This window comes from Marmota marmota, unplaced genomic scaffold (genome assembly GCF_001458135.2).
Source record: "Marmota marmota marmota unplaced genomic scaffold, marMar, whole genome shotgun sequence".
Lineage (NCBI taxonomy): Eukaryota > Metazoa > Chordata > Mammalia > Rodentia > Sciuridae > Marmota > Marmota marmota.
In genome coordinates, this window is record NW_026000252.1 from 1,138,868 (window position 1) to 1,154,402 (window position 15,535).

At 38.2% G+C, this 15,535-nt stretch overlaps 1 long non-coding RNA gene across 1 annotated transcript in view; it reads right to left on the reverse strand.

Moving 5' to 3' along the window:
• Positions 1 to 396: 396 nt before the first annotated feature.
• The window catches only part of LOC125614228, a 35,620-nt gene continuing 20,481 nt past the window's right edge, over positions 397 to 15,535 (reverse strand). The window contains exon 2 of the long non-coding RNA XR_007344834.1: positions 397 to 517. This is a non-coding gene — a long non-coding RNA (uncharacterized LOC125614228). The remainder of the gene's footprint in view (positions 518 to 15,535) is intronic.

Here is a 15,535-nt window from a genome sequence, read left to right on the forward strand (position 1 = left end):
GTTTTCTTTCTGGTATGTGGTTTCAAGAAAGTATTTCTACATACTCATTTGTTAATAAAAGTGTTCAGATTTGCTTTGCTCAGAGAGCCAGAGTAATTATCCATTTATGAAAATGAGAAAAATGATTTGTTATGATGGCACCAGAGTCAGGAGCAACTTAGTGTACTTACAACTTATTTACATCTTTAGGCCAAGAATTCTGGTAGGAAAGACATGAATCCCCTGCTAACAGTAAACAAATCTACATCTACCACAGGGCCCAGGCAGAGCTACAGATTGGTGTTTCTTCACCCATCAAGGTTGGGGCTTTGTGACCACCTGGTTTATTAGCACATAGTTGCAGATGGAATCGAATACTGAAACAGGACAAAAAGTGCCAAGTTTGTGGAATTTTTCTTCTGTGTACTTTCTGTCTGCCATTCTTCTCTTGCTTCTTCTTTCTTTATCCACATCCCCACATTGAGGGTTTGCTTCCATAAATCTTCAATTCAGAATTCATGGTCTCTTTTGAGTCATGCTATGAGAGAGAGAGACATGATATAATTAAACTAACGCACATTAAGGTGCTTAGGACCTTATGTTAAGCTCCTTGCAATGGGAAAACCAGCTAAGATTTAATTATAAATTAGCCGGTTTGTGATAATCATTTCACAATGTATGGATATATCAAAACATCACATACACACCAGATGTATCCAGTTTGTCAATTATACCTCAATAAAGTTGAAAAGATAAAGAGTAACAGATCTCCAGAGAAGGTAGAATTCTATCAGATCTGATATGCTGAAGTTACAGTTTTGATTAGGAATGAGTTGGCTAAGGTTAGACTGGTGAATTTGGGTTGATGCCCTCAAAAGTCTTGACTACCTAATTCCTCTGACCCTTCCAGACTTGCAGATGTGGGTCACTCCTCCATATACAAAGCTAGTATTCTCCTCCCTTGTTTTCAAACAAGGAAGAGGCCTCTGCTTTATGAAACAACATGCATTATTGAAACTGCCCTCTTACTCCCTCCCCCCAAAAATGGTGAGTTAAAATTCTTTGAATGGCAGAAATCAGTGTCACCCTTAGACACCTAATGATGTAGGGTAGTTGTTCCCATGATATCATCATGTAGTTCATCACACTGAACATCACAAAAACCAGATAGATCCTGAAAAAATGATTGTAGACTATTTAAACCCAACCAAATAGTAGCCCTAACTTTAACTGCTGATTTGTATATAGTATCTTTTCTAGATAAAATGAATGGAATCTCAAGGTATAGCATATGGTTATTAACATCTAGAGAATACTGTTCTTTTCTATCCTTATCAGGAAAGATTGCCAGAGGCAGTTCACACTCACAAGGGACTGACAAAACAATAACATGCATTTCTCATTTTTCCCAAGGTTTCCCAGGATTTCTCATCTTGCCAGCCCTCTATCTTCATATAGTCCAGAGGGATGTGGACATCCTGTAAAGCATCACACTGGTCTACTATAATGGTGATATCATGTTAATTTAACAAGATAAGCAAGTAGTAGTTAGCACATGGAGTTCTTGGTAAGACACCTGTATCCAGAGGGTAAAAGAAAAAACAAAAAATTGAGATAACCTATCATATCAATGAAGCTTTTGATATTCAGTGGTTTGTGGCATGCCAAGATATCCCCTCCAAAGGAAAGGGCAAGATATTTGTACCTCTGGCCACTAAGAGGAAAGTACAGCCTGTCTCCCTCTAGTAGGGACAATGGGTGCTAGTTCAGTGGTGGTTCCACACCTCTCCAAGGTTCCTTTACTGGGTTCTTAAATTTAAAGAGAGAAGAGAGGAGAAAAAGGGGAAAGAGAAAGAAGGGAAGACAAGGAGGTAAGGAGAAGATGAGAGGGCAAGGATTTAATAGGAAAAGAGAGAAAGGATACATGATAGAGGAAAAAGAGGAAAGAGAAAAAAGACAAAGAAAATGGAGGAAGAAAAAAATCATATGGAGAGAGAATGATAACAAAGATTTTTAAATGCAAGGGAGGATATTGAAAAAAAGGACGGAGAGAAGCAAATTCTGGTTTCCACAATTAAGAATAAAGGATTGAAATTATTTCAGATAATTTAACAAACTAATATTATAATAAGAAAAAACACAAAGACATCACTTGCATTTAACATTATTTACCACATTCTCTAGTATTTGAGGTTGCCTTATTTCACTTAGCATAAAGTCCTCAGTATTTATGCATGTGACAAGGTTTCTTTCTTTTTTAAAGACTGAATAATATTCCATTATATGTGCATAACATATTTTATCAGGTTATCCATTAATAGACAATTAAGTTTCTTTCACTGCTTGGCTATTGTAAATAATGGTGCAATGAACTTGAGTATGTGAAGTGTGTTCTCTCTGTCCCTCTTTCATTCTCTCTCTCTCATCCCCCTCCCTTTCTTTCTCTCTGTCATGTGTATGCCTGTACAACCATGTGGTACTGGGGACTGAGCCCAGGGGTGCTCTATCATAGAGCTACATCACCAACCCTTTTTAATTTTTGTTTTGAGACAGAATCTCTAAGTTACAGAGGCTGTCCTTAAACTTGTGATCCTCCTGCCTTAGCCTTCCAAGATGCTGGGATTACAGGTGTGCACCACTCTGCCCAGCTTATCCTTGAGATCTTCCTTTGATTCTTTTGCTATATATCCAGAACTGAGATTGTTGGATCATACGGCAATCATATTTTAAATCTTTTGAGGAAATTCCTTACCATTTTCCATAGTGGCCACACCATTTTACACCCACAGCAATAGTTGTAGTGCAGGTCTATGACAACAAAACAACTACTGGATAAAACACATAGACAGCCAGGGATAAAGATCAGCAGAGTGAGCATGTTGGGACTCTCCAAGAGGGTATCTTTGTTAAATATGACTAGCAGGGAAGTACTCAGTCATCAAATCAAGAACATATGAAATACCAAGAAGAGGTCACCTGGTATTTACACAACCATTAGTGCCTTTGATCTCTCTGATTTCCATGGGCACAGACACTGGAACTAAGGGAACCACATAAAACAAGACATTTTAATGGAAGCCCATTATAGGGGGCTTCTGCTGAGTGGAAATTCTCATTTTGGCATTGCTCTGCACGCTTTAGAGAACAAGAAGAAATCAAAATCTGCTTTTAAAACCATTGGCATAGTTTAATATACATTTCTAGACTCCTTGCCAGCCAGAAAAGCAGTTTACAGTATTTCTCCCCTGTTGATGTCAGAGACGAAATCCAGACTGAATTTGTACTTCATCTATGCTGCTGCTGCCGCCTTAGATCCCTTAATATTCCTAGTCATGGATTTGGCCTTGCATCTTGGTATTTGCTCTGCATGCTTCTGAAGCCCACAGAGAACAGCAAAAGGCACTGTGAAGCCAGGCCTCTGCTGTTTTACAGGGTGTCAGCACTGAAGACTCATCATTTCCAGCAATCAACTGAAGCCACATGAATGGTTATGATAAACTACAAAGAAAACCTATCTGAACACTCTCTGACCCCAGTTTACCCCCCTGTCTCAAGGGTAGGAAGAATAATTAGGCTGTGATAATAAGGCATGGCAGAATGCAAGTTATATGTACACTGGAGATACAGGCACAGACAAAGGGACTGGGAGAGCGATTGAGGAAAAAAAGGATAGAGAGAAGTTTGAAAGAGAAGTGTTTTGTTTATTTTTATGAAATGGGCTGGATAGGGCCTTTTTTTGTACCAGGGATTGAACCAGGGGAGCTTAACCATGGAGCCACATCCCCAGCCCTTTTTATTTGTTATTTTGATACAGGGTCTCATGAAATTGCTTAGGGCTTCACTAAGTTGCTGAGACTGGCTTTGAGCTTGTGATCCCCCTGCCTCAGCCTCCTGAGCTGCAGAGATTACAGGCTGTGCCACTGCACCCAGCTGGATAGGGCTTTAAAATGGTTGTTCCAACAGTGAACAAGAGGTAGGAACAACCAGTGAACAACCAGGCAGAGGAGAGCTGAGGGACAGTAGATTCAGGGTGCCTGAAAGCTTTTTTGGGGGGGACTGAAGAGTTGATTTCAAAGACTATAAAGTGACATTCCAACACCAAGAGCCCTCCAATAGCTCCATGGCTGACAAAGAGGTGTAGCATGACTGAAACTAGCCCCCAACCACAATGATAATCATGATGATGTTTGAAGTTATATTTTATTGAGAGAGTGTTATGTTTACAGAGTTGCATGTACTTTAACGCATTTTATCCTTAGGATCCCATGAGTTCAGTCCTCTGATTATGCCACGAAAAAATTGCAGAAACAGAAACTAAGAGGCTCAAAGAAAACTCTTCAAGGGTATGCAGCTTGTAATGACCAGAATCAGGAAAACAACCCTGGACTGTTTCATTCTGAGGCCTGTGAGCCTTGACTTCTTTCATTTTGCATTAATGAAATGCATTGAAATGCTCATCCATGTTGTGGGATTTATCAGTCATTCCTTTTTAGCAACCAAATAGTAACGCACTGTATGCATATACCATGTTGTGATCATCCATTAAGCAGTTGATGAATATTTAGGCTGCTTCCTTTTTTGGTACTAGGAATAATGCTGCTGTAAAACCTTTGTGTATAAGTTGTTATGTGGATATGTTTTCATTTCTCTTGTGTATATACTAAGGAGTGGAACTGCTAGATCACTTGGCAGCTATATTTTAATCTTTGTGGGGAACTGCTGGACAGTTTTCCCAAGTGGCTGCTCCATTTTACAATCTCAGCAGCAGGTCTGACTGAGGGTTCCACCTTCCCCATGACCTCGCCAACACTTCTTTTTGCCTGTTTCTGATTGTAGCCATCCTCTGGGTTAAGTAGGATCTGGATTTGATTTGCATTTCCCTAATGACAAATGATGCTGAGAGTCTTTTCATGTGTTTATTGGCCACTTGTACATCTTTCTAGGATAAATATCTATTTGGTTACTTTGATCATTCTTTTAACATTTTTAAGTGTACTGTTTAGTGGTATGAAGTACATTTACATTGTTGTGGAACCATCATCACCATCCATCTCCAAAACATTTTTGTCTTGCAAAACTGAAACTCTGTACCCATTGAATAGTAATTTCCCATGTCCCTCTACCCCCAACCTTTAGAAAATACAATCCTATTTTCTGTTTTTATATTTAAATATTGTATATAGCTCATGTAATTAAAATCATGCAGTATTCCATCTTTTGTGACTGACTGGTTATTTTACTTAGCATAGTATTTCCAAGGTTCATTCATATTGTTGTTTTTGGCTTCCATATCCCACATCCCCAGCCCTTTTTATTTTTTATTTTGAGACAGGGTCTCACTAATGTGCTTAGGACCTCACTAAGTTGCAGAGGCTGACCTGAACTTGTGATCCTCTTGTCTTAGCTTCCTGAGTCACTGGGATTATAGGCATGTACCAACGTACCGAGCTATCCATATTGTAATATGTATAAGAATTCCCTTCCTTTAAAAAAAGGGAATTGTACATATATACCACCTTTCTTTATCCATTTTTCATCAACAGACACTTGGGTTGCATCTGCTTTTTTGGCTATTGTGAATAATACTACAAATATGGGTGTACAAATATCTGCTTGAGTTCCTGCTTTCAGTTCTTTTGGGAACATACCCAGGAGTGGAATTGCTGGATAATATGGATATTCTATGCTTTACTATTTTCCACAGTTACCATGCCATATAAGTGATGCACAAGGGTTCTAATTTCTCCACATCCTTGCCAACACTTATTATTTTCCATGTCTTTTAATTATAGCTATTCCAATGGGTATGTGATTTTGATTTAGATTTCCCTAATGCTTAGGGAAATTATGTCATTATCTTTTCATGGGCTTATTGACCATTTGTAAATCTTCTTTGAAGAAATATCTATTCAAGTCATTTTACCCATTTTTAAATTGGCTTGTTTGCTTTTTTAATGTTGGGTTGTAGGAACAGTAAAACAGAATATAATATATTATATATTCTGGCCATTAACCCCTTAACAGATACAGGGAAATATTTTTCCATTCCACCATCTTTTTTCTCTCTTGATAGTATGCTTTATTTTTTTCTACTGCTGAGGATTGAATGCAGGTGTGCTTTATCAATGGGCTATATCCCCAAGTCTTATTCTTTTATTTTGAAACAGAGTCTCCCTAAGTTGCTGAGCCTGACCTTGAACTTGTGGATCCTACTTCTCCAGCCTCCCAAGTCATTTGAGATTACTGGCATGCACCACCTCTTTGGTTTTGATAGTGTTCTTTGATACACAAAAGGTTTCCATTTTGATGTGGTCTGATTTATCGGTCCTTTTCCTTTTGTGTCTGTGCTTTTGCTGTCATATCTTTGTTCATTTTTCAATTGTGTTTTTATCCTCTTATTATTATTAACTTGCAAGAATCCTTTACTTATGGTGAATATAAGAGTTCCTTATAAGACATGATTTGAAAATATGTTCTGCCATTTTGTGGGTCATCTTCTCACTTTCTTGTTGGTATGCTTTGAAGAAAAAAGTTTTTTTTTTTATTGAGTCCAACTTATCTATTTTTCCTTTATTCACTTATACATTTTAGTGTTTTATCTAAGAAGAAGTTATCTAATCCAAAGTCATAAAGTTTTACTCTTGCATTTTTCCATAAGAGTTTTATCTGTTATATTTAGGTCTTTGATCCATTTAAATATTTTATATGGTACAAAGTTGGCATCCAACCTCATTCTTTTGCATGTGGATATCTGGTTGTCTTGTCACCATTTATTGAAAAAAAAAAAAACTGTTCCCCCCCCCCCATTGAATTATCTTGGCATCCTTGTCAAAAATAAATTGACCAAAAATATATGGGACACAATTTTTTTCCATTGGTCTATGTTTCTATTCTTATGCCTATACCACGTAGCCTTGATTACTGTCTTTTTCAAAATAAGCTCTGAGATTGTCAAGTATGCTGTCCAATTTTTCTTCTTTTTTAAGATTGTTTTGGCTATTCTGAGACCCTTGCATTTCCATATGAATTTTAGGATCAGCTTGTTAATTTGTGCAAAAAAAAAAACTTGGAATTTTGATAAAGATCACATTGAGTCTGTACATTAAATTATGGCCGTATTACATCATAACAATACAACATGTTCCAATCCATGAACACAGGATGTCTTTGCATTTCTTTAGGACTTCTTTAATTTCATGCAACAATGTGTTATATTTTTCCATGTAAAAATCTTGCATTCATTTGTTTAGTTTATTCCTATGTGTTTTAGTCTCTTAAGTGGGATTGTCTTATTAGTTTCTTTTTCAGATTGACTATTACTAGTGTTTAGAAAAGCAATTAATTTTTTGTATATGAATCTTGTTTTTCCTGGAAACTTGCTAAACTCACTTATTAGTTCTTTTTTTCATGTGCAAGGACCATACTTTCCTGTTTCTTTGTGTGCCTCATAACATTTTGTTGAACATTGGATGTTTTAAATATTTTAATGTGAAATCAGATCCTCCCCCAGGGTTTGTTGTTGTTTCTCTTCCGTTGTTGTGTTGCTGCTGCTGCTTGTTTGTTTAATGGATTTTCAGAACAATTTTTTCTGTTACATCTGTAATCTTTATTGCATAATGCCACTGAAGTCTAGGCCAAACTTGGCCTAGAGGTCAGCTAATGAATAGACAGAGATTTCTTTTAATGCCTTCAAACAGTATCTCCCAGTCTTTGTCAAAGGCGGCTCTGTGTGTGTGTTGGGGCATAGCTTCATTGCCTGGCAGACAGTTTACAATTCTGCCTGATGCTTCACCTCTTGTATGTGCATAGCCTCAAGGTCAGTTAGAGATGAGAGATTGGGGCTGTCTGAGGTCTTTTCTAGGGATGTGCCCAGTACTGTACATGTGGGTGGATATCTATGTCCCAAGAATATACTGGAGCTTTTCAAATCCCCCTCTGGGCATCTCATTCTCCAGTTTTTTCTTCTGAGTTTGTTGGTCAGCCTCTTGTTAGCCCTGTTAACATCACCCCCAGATGGTTATAATACTAAGCCATTGCCACTTATTCTTTTCCACAAATGACCTAGGGATAGACTGTTCACACAGAGCAAACTCTCAATCAGATTAAATAAAGACAGATCCCAAGACTGGAATTTTTCAGGGAGCTTTCAGACAGCTCAAATAGTGACAGTTCCCTAGGGATAGGGCTTCAGAGTAGCTTCAAACCCCTTCTCCCTCTTTAGTAGCCATTAGGGTTAGGGTTTTCCTGGTTACCATGTTGCTGGGGAGAGTGACATTGGAACTGGGCAAGTTAAATCTTGTTCTTATCAAGATTTATTTTTTTTAAAAAATAAATATGCTTTGGATTATTGCAAGTCTCCAGTTAATTTCCAGAGTTCTGAAAAAGTCTGATTCTGATTATTCTTTCTGGCACCCTCACTGCTTTCATGTAAGGAGTGGATTTTTGAAGGTCCTTACTCAGCCATTCCCAGAAGTGCTTTACCACTTTTGCTTTTACCTGCATACCTGTCCTGCCTAAAATTTTGAACTTTGCTTCAGAATTTCCTTTTATTATCTGTATTTTGGTATTTATTGTTCCTTGGATAACTTATTTTTGACCCAAAATTGTGAAACTGACTATGTGATTCATAAATCTTTGGCAAATGGGATGGTAGTTCATCTAGACTCAGGGTCCAGAAGAACAGAGGATTTCCTCCAGTTGCTACTTCTGCCAGCCCTGCAACCAGACAGGTATGTAACCTTTTGAATTCAGCTCTTCCCATCTCCATTCTGTGTCCCAGTGCATTGCCAAACTTCATGGCAAAATGGTGACACAGGAGCAGGTGGAAGTGGCAGTTTTCATCTATTTATGATGGTAAGAAGATGCAGTGCATGCAGAGTCTTTTTTGTCAGGCTGTATGACAATTGGGAGAATGGCCAATAATTGGTCCATCTCCCAGAAACCATGCTTGTCACTACCTAGGGAGCCTATATGAGCCTCATTTCACTTCCTCAGGGTCTGGTTGCAGATCCATGGGGTGATGAGATGTCAAGGCTGAGACTTTTGTAGTGTGACCAATCCACATTTTCAGGACCATAGAAGGATGAGGCAAGTGAAGGGCTCAGGGTGCAAAACTTAAGGAGGTATTCATTTTCACAACCATGAACATGTAGAATGAGTGCTTCTTTACATTTCATGCTCTAAGCACCTCACATCCCTTACCCTAGTTCTGGTGGCATGAAATGTGTTCATGGTAAGACAAAGTAACTTCTGATCTCCCTATTCTCAGAAAACACTAAGGCTCTTTATCCCAGATCTTGTACACCAATACAGGGTTTCTCAATCTTGACAACACTGGCATTTTGGAGTGGCTAACAGTTGTTCTGGGTGTTGTACTGTGCATTGTAGGATGTCTAGCAATATCTCTGGTTTCTACCCACTGTATGCCAATAGCATTCCCCCAATTTGGACAACCAAAAATGTATGTGGACATTGTCAAAAACTGGTAGGTGGGGCTGGGGTTGTGACTCACTGGTAGAGCACTCACCTAGCACATGTGAGGCACTGGCTTCAATCGCCAGCACCACATCAAAATTAATTAATTAATTAATTAAAGGTATTGTATCCTTCTACAATTAAAAAATATTTTAAAAAATGGGGGGGGGAAAGTCAGTGTAGATAAGAACCATTTTTCTATAGTTTACAAGTAGGGCTAAGAATACCGCTGGTTCTCAAGAAAATTGTAGGTTAGCAGTAGGTTGAATGCCAAAAGCCTCAGGTTATAAAGGATTAACACTCTGATGGATTAATTCCAGGTTCTAGGTGGCCTTCAAGCATGGCAATCAAACACACCCTTTTACTGCCCCTGAAACCTCCTAAATCCTGATTTCTTGTCCATTTACTCTTCTGGTAATAGTGATTTATTAAATATTCAAAAATTTCTATTCCTGCTGGGTACAGTGGCACATGCCCATAATCCCAGCAGCAAGGGAGGCTGAGGCAGGAAGATCTCAAGTTCAAAGGCAGCCTCAGCAACTTAGCTAGGGCCTACATAACTCAGTGAAACCCTGTCTCTAAATAAAACACAAAAAAGGGCTGAGAGTGTGGCTCAATGGTTAAGTGTCCCTGGATTCAGTCCCTGGTAGTTCTCCCCACACAAAAAATTGTTATTTCTAATTATATGTCTAGTATTCTAACACACAGTCATGAATCAGAAAAAAAAATGATCCTTTGGCAAACTACATGCTCTGATTCTTGATTGGAAATAAGTCTTCTTGGGTTTCTGGTCCTTTTCAAGCCCCTAAATGATTTAACCTCCTGTATGGAGAACCATCTTGAAGAGAGAGTCCTTTACCAGAAAGATTTTAAAGATACCATGCAGGTGGTAAAAAGTCACAGGAAGTTTTTATTGACTTTTTTTTCTGTGTTTCACTTATTACAATGGCCAGGTCAGCCCTTCTATCCTCTTCTAAGATGGTCAATCCTATCTTCAATAACATCAGTCATATCAACTCCCTATTTTGTTCAATTCATTCTTTGGACACATGTTTATTGAGGGCCTACTATATGTCAGGAACTAAGTTAAATACTACTAACAGAATGCTAAAAAAATGAATGCTAAAAAAATGATTTATAATGACATTACCTAACTTGATGGAACTCTTAGTCTGGTGATATAATTGAGGGAAACCAGTAAACATATAAATACAACAATTACAGAATGAAATATGTACATGGAAGAAGAAAAACAGATTTAGGTAGAGAATAACAGGACAGGTTAGTAAGAAGACCTCTCTGGAAAAGTGATACTTAGGCTGAAATCTGAAATATGAGAAGGACAGCCACAAGAAGACTGGACAAAAGTGATTTCCAGGAAGGGACATCAGCATGTTCAAAGATCCTGAGGTGACTCTTTGCAGTCTGTTACACCAGTGGCCACAATATTTCTTTCCTCTTTCAATCCACGGCCTTTTCAATGATTTTTTCAGTTCCTCCCACCAAAAGGTGGGTCTATTTTTATTTCTCTTGAATTTGGACTGGACTGGTATCTTGTTTTGGCCAATAGTATATGGCAGAAATGACATCATGCCAGCTTTGACCTTAGGCCTCAAGAGACCGTACACACTTCTTCCCCTTCTCTTGGGACCTTGCCAAGTTGCCACGTGAGCAAGCCAGGGTTAGCCTGCTGAAGGATGACAGACCACAGAACCAAGATGTGCCACTTCAGCTGAAGCAAATCATCTTAGAGCAGCCAAACCACAGCCAATCCAGCAGCTGACCTAAATTCTCAGGGAAAACACAGCCAAGGTCTTGTAAACCACTAGATGAACCCTGCCCAGGGAATTCTGAGCTACATTGTTTGGAGTAATTTATTTTGGAGTAGTTTCTCACACAACAAACGTTAATTGCTATACCATCACAAAGTAAACTCTTTCATGTAAAAGAAGTAAAAAGTAAACTCTGTTCCATACTTTAAAACTTTATTATCTTATTATTGCATGATCAAATTTGTATATAACAACATGCACCAAATCATTTATAAACCTGGCCCTTTCAAAGAACAAATAGCAGCTGGGCATGGTGGCACATACCTGTGATCCCAGTGACTTGGGAGGTTGAGACAGGAGGATCACAATTTTGAAGCCAGCCTCAGCAAATTAGTAAGACCCTCATCAACTTAGTGAGACCCGGTCTCAAAATTTTAAAAAAAATTAAATATGCTGGGGATGTATCTCAGTGGTAGAGTGGCCCTGGCTTTGATCCTCAGTACCAAAAGAAAGAAAAAGAAAGAAAGACAAGAAAAGAAAAGTAAGAACAACTAGTCACGTCTTGTTGCCCACTTACACCTTGCAGGAAATGCTTAAAACCCACTAAAGCTGAGTGGCATCAGTACAAGTCTCTAATATGGAAAGACAGGAGCTCAGATGAAAGACTCACTTCAGTAAGACATTGGGGAAAGAGACATGCTCAAGGAAATATAAAGAATTCAAAATCACTTTGCAGAGAGATGCTCCCAGAGATTAACCTGTTTCTGTAAGAAAAGTCACAGAAAGGCAGCTTTGCTCCAAAGGCAAGTTTTATTTCAGAATTCAAACCACTGTAGAAAAAGAAGGCTAGGGCTTCTGAAACCACACAGTGAAAAAGGCCAGGGATGCTTGTGATCATGAGGCTTTCAGCGAGGTAATATATAATAAAGGCCAAGTTCACCTGTGATTGTAAATGGATTCAATTTAATAACTTCCTTTGGAAGCACTGTACATAAAAGCCTGGGCAGAGGTGTGGTGGTCATATCAAATACCACAACTGATCTTGGAAAGCCAGTGCATGTCCCATTCATTGAGCAAAATTCAACCAATCCCAGGCCAATACGACAAATTCTACATCAAGCCCTTCACATTCATGGGTGGCAGCCACTGACAGGCAGGCGCATCTGACTCATAGCACATGGCTCAAAGTCCTTGCATACTATGGCTGGACTACGTATTATGCTGGAAACCTCAGCAAATTTCCAGAAAAGCAAGTTAAATTGCATCTGGGCCATTCTTAAGCTGGAGGAGGTTGCTGATTTGATCAAGTTCTCCAGTAGACTGAGGCCTTTTAATAGGAGCAAATGATTTCAAAAGTGTAGTTTCCAGACCAGTAGCAGCAGCATTACTTTGATACTTGTTAGAAATGCAAGTTGTAGTACTCACCTAAGACTTAGTGAATTGGAAACTTTGGGAGTGGGACCCAGCAATGAGTATTTTGTCAAGACTTCCTGGTGATTCTGATGCAGGCTTACATTTAAGAAGCACTGTTAAAGGCCCTGTTTTGAGGTTTTTGCATGGACAGATAGAGTAACCATAGCACTCCTAAGACTAAACACCATGCTCATTTCCTTGCAAAACTTGCAGTTGATATCTGTATCTGAGAGTTGAACCATAGCAATAGGAAAGTTTTTTTCTAGTACTGGGGATTGAACCCAGGGGTGTTCTACTACTAAGGTACATACCCAGTCCTTATTTTATTTTGAGACAGGTCTTACTAAGTTGCCAAGGCTAGTCTTAACTTTGGTTTCAGCTTCCTGAGCCTCAGGGATTACAGGGGCACACAGTCAGTATCATAGTTCCTAGTAACAATTATAATTAACACAGCTACCAGATTTAGCAACAAAAGGTCATGGGATCTTAGTATATCAGAGTTAGAAGGGGCCTTAAAAATCATATCATGCACAGCTTCTCATACTTTAAGGTGCATATAAATATAGGAGATCCTTTTTTTAAATGAAGTAGATCTGGGGTGAGGCCTGAGGGTCCGTGTTCCTTAAAAGCTTTCAGGTAGCATGGAGTGTGGAGTCAGGTGGGTTCTTTGTTTTTGTGAATTTGAAGAATGAGATCCACAGACATGGAGGGTGAGTAAAGTAACAGGATTTATTAAAGTAATAGAAAGACAGAAAGCAAAGCACCCACCATGGGAAGGAGTCCCAGGAGAGGGTTGCTGACAGGTGTCTGTTGTTTAGGGGTTTATATACGATAAAGTTAGAGGGGAGTAAGGTGGCTTGAAGACCACAGACTACAATTAAAAAAAAATGGGTACCTGGTGTTCATGAGCTTCCTGTCCAATCTATATGTATCCCCTCTGTGTTAACCATAGGATTATACATGTTGCAGTTTGTCATTTTTTTGGAAAGGGTCTGGGCAGTAGGCCACAGATGTTTCAATATCACGATTTTTCTTTAAGCTCACGCTTGCATCTGTGGTCTTTTGTTCTGTTACACAGGCATTTGACCTTGTTAGGGCCCAAGTTCCCTATCTGCTTACCACAGCTCTTTTTCTACTTTACTTCTGGTCCATGGGCCACACTTGACATTGTAAGGTTTTGGTCCAAACCTCCTCTCTGATGCATGGTCTTGCAACTTCTGCTTACACCACTCTAGAGAAAGGGGCAACATTCTTGAGGGTGCCAAATGCATTTGCAGATAAGCACTAATCATAGTTTTTATATTTGGGATTTTGATCCATTTTGAATTGATTTTTCTATTTGGTAAAATGTTTGGATCCAAAGTCATTCTTTTGCTTGTGGATACTCTGTTTTCCCAGTGCCATTTGTTGAGAGGAGTCTTTTCTTGTGGTGTCTAAGCACTAGTCAAAAATAACAAACAGCTGGGCATGGTGGCTCACGCTTGTAATCCCAGCAGCTCAGAAGACTGAGGCAGGAGGATCACAAATTCAAAGCCAGTCTCAGCAATGGCAAGGCACTAAGCAACTCAGTGAGAACCTGTCTCTTAAAAAAAATTTAAATATAGCTGAGGATGTAGCTCAGTGGTTGGGTGCCCCTGAGTTCAATCCCCAGTACCCCCCCAAATATTATTTCTGGGCTCTGTATTCTATTTCATTGGTTTATGTATCTGTTTTATTACAGTATCACACTGTTTAGATTACCAAATCTTTGTAGTAAGTTTTAAAATAAAAAATAAGCCCTCCAATTTTGTTCTTTATCAATATTATTTTGACTATTCAGAGATTCTTGATATTCCAAGTGAATTTTCAGACAGATTTCTCTATTTCTGCAAAAACACTATTGGGATTTATTTATTTATTTATTTATCTATCTATCTATCTATCTATCTATTTATTTATTTATTTAATGTTTAACTTATTTTCTACCTAATACAGAAAATCATAAAAATTGATCATATTAATGGGGTACTATGTGATATTTCAATACATGTACACATGGTGTAATGTTTAAATCAATTTGAACATGTCATCAACTGTTTATCATTTCTTTATGATAAAAATTCAAAATCATAGATTTTTGTAATACACAGTACATAATTGTAATTTATATTCATCCTACTGTGCAACAGAACACCAGAACCTTTTACTCCTAACTATAACTTAGTACCCATTGACTAATATATTCCCATCCCTCCCATCTTCCTACTCTCTCCAGTCTCTGGTCACTACCATTCTGCTCTCAACTTCTGTAAGATCAACTTTGTTATATTCCTCATGTGAGTGAGATCATGTGGTACTTGTCTTTCTGTAGCTGATTTATTTCATTTAACATTCATGTTCAGCTCTATCCATGTTGTTGTGAACCACAGGATTTCATTCTTTTTATTGCTGAATAGTATTCCATTGCATATCTGCACTGCATAATTTTTAATCTTTCATGAGATGATGGACACTAAGGTTGTTTCTATTTCTTGACTATTGTGAATATTGCTGTGATCTGTGGGATTTTGATAGGGATTGATTACATTAAGTCTGTAGATGATTTGGGATAGTGTGGACATTGTAACAATATTGTGTCTCAATGCATAAACATAGGTGTCTTTTCGTTTATTTTTGTTTTAAACTTCTTTTGTGGTTGTTTTATAGTTTTTGGTGTACAAATATTTCACGTTCATTATGTTTATCCTTAAGTGTTTTTTTTTTTAATTTTTTATTGTGGGTTGTTCAAAACATTACAAATTTCTTGACATATCATATTCCACACTTTGATTCAAGTGGGTTATGAACTCCCACCTTCACCCCATACACAGATTGCAGAATCACATCAGTTACACATCCATTGATTTACATATTGCCAT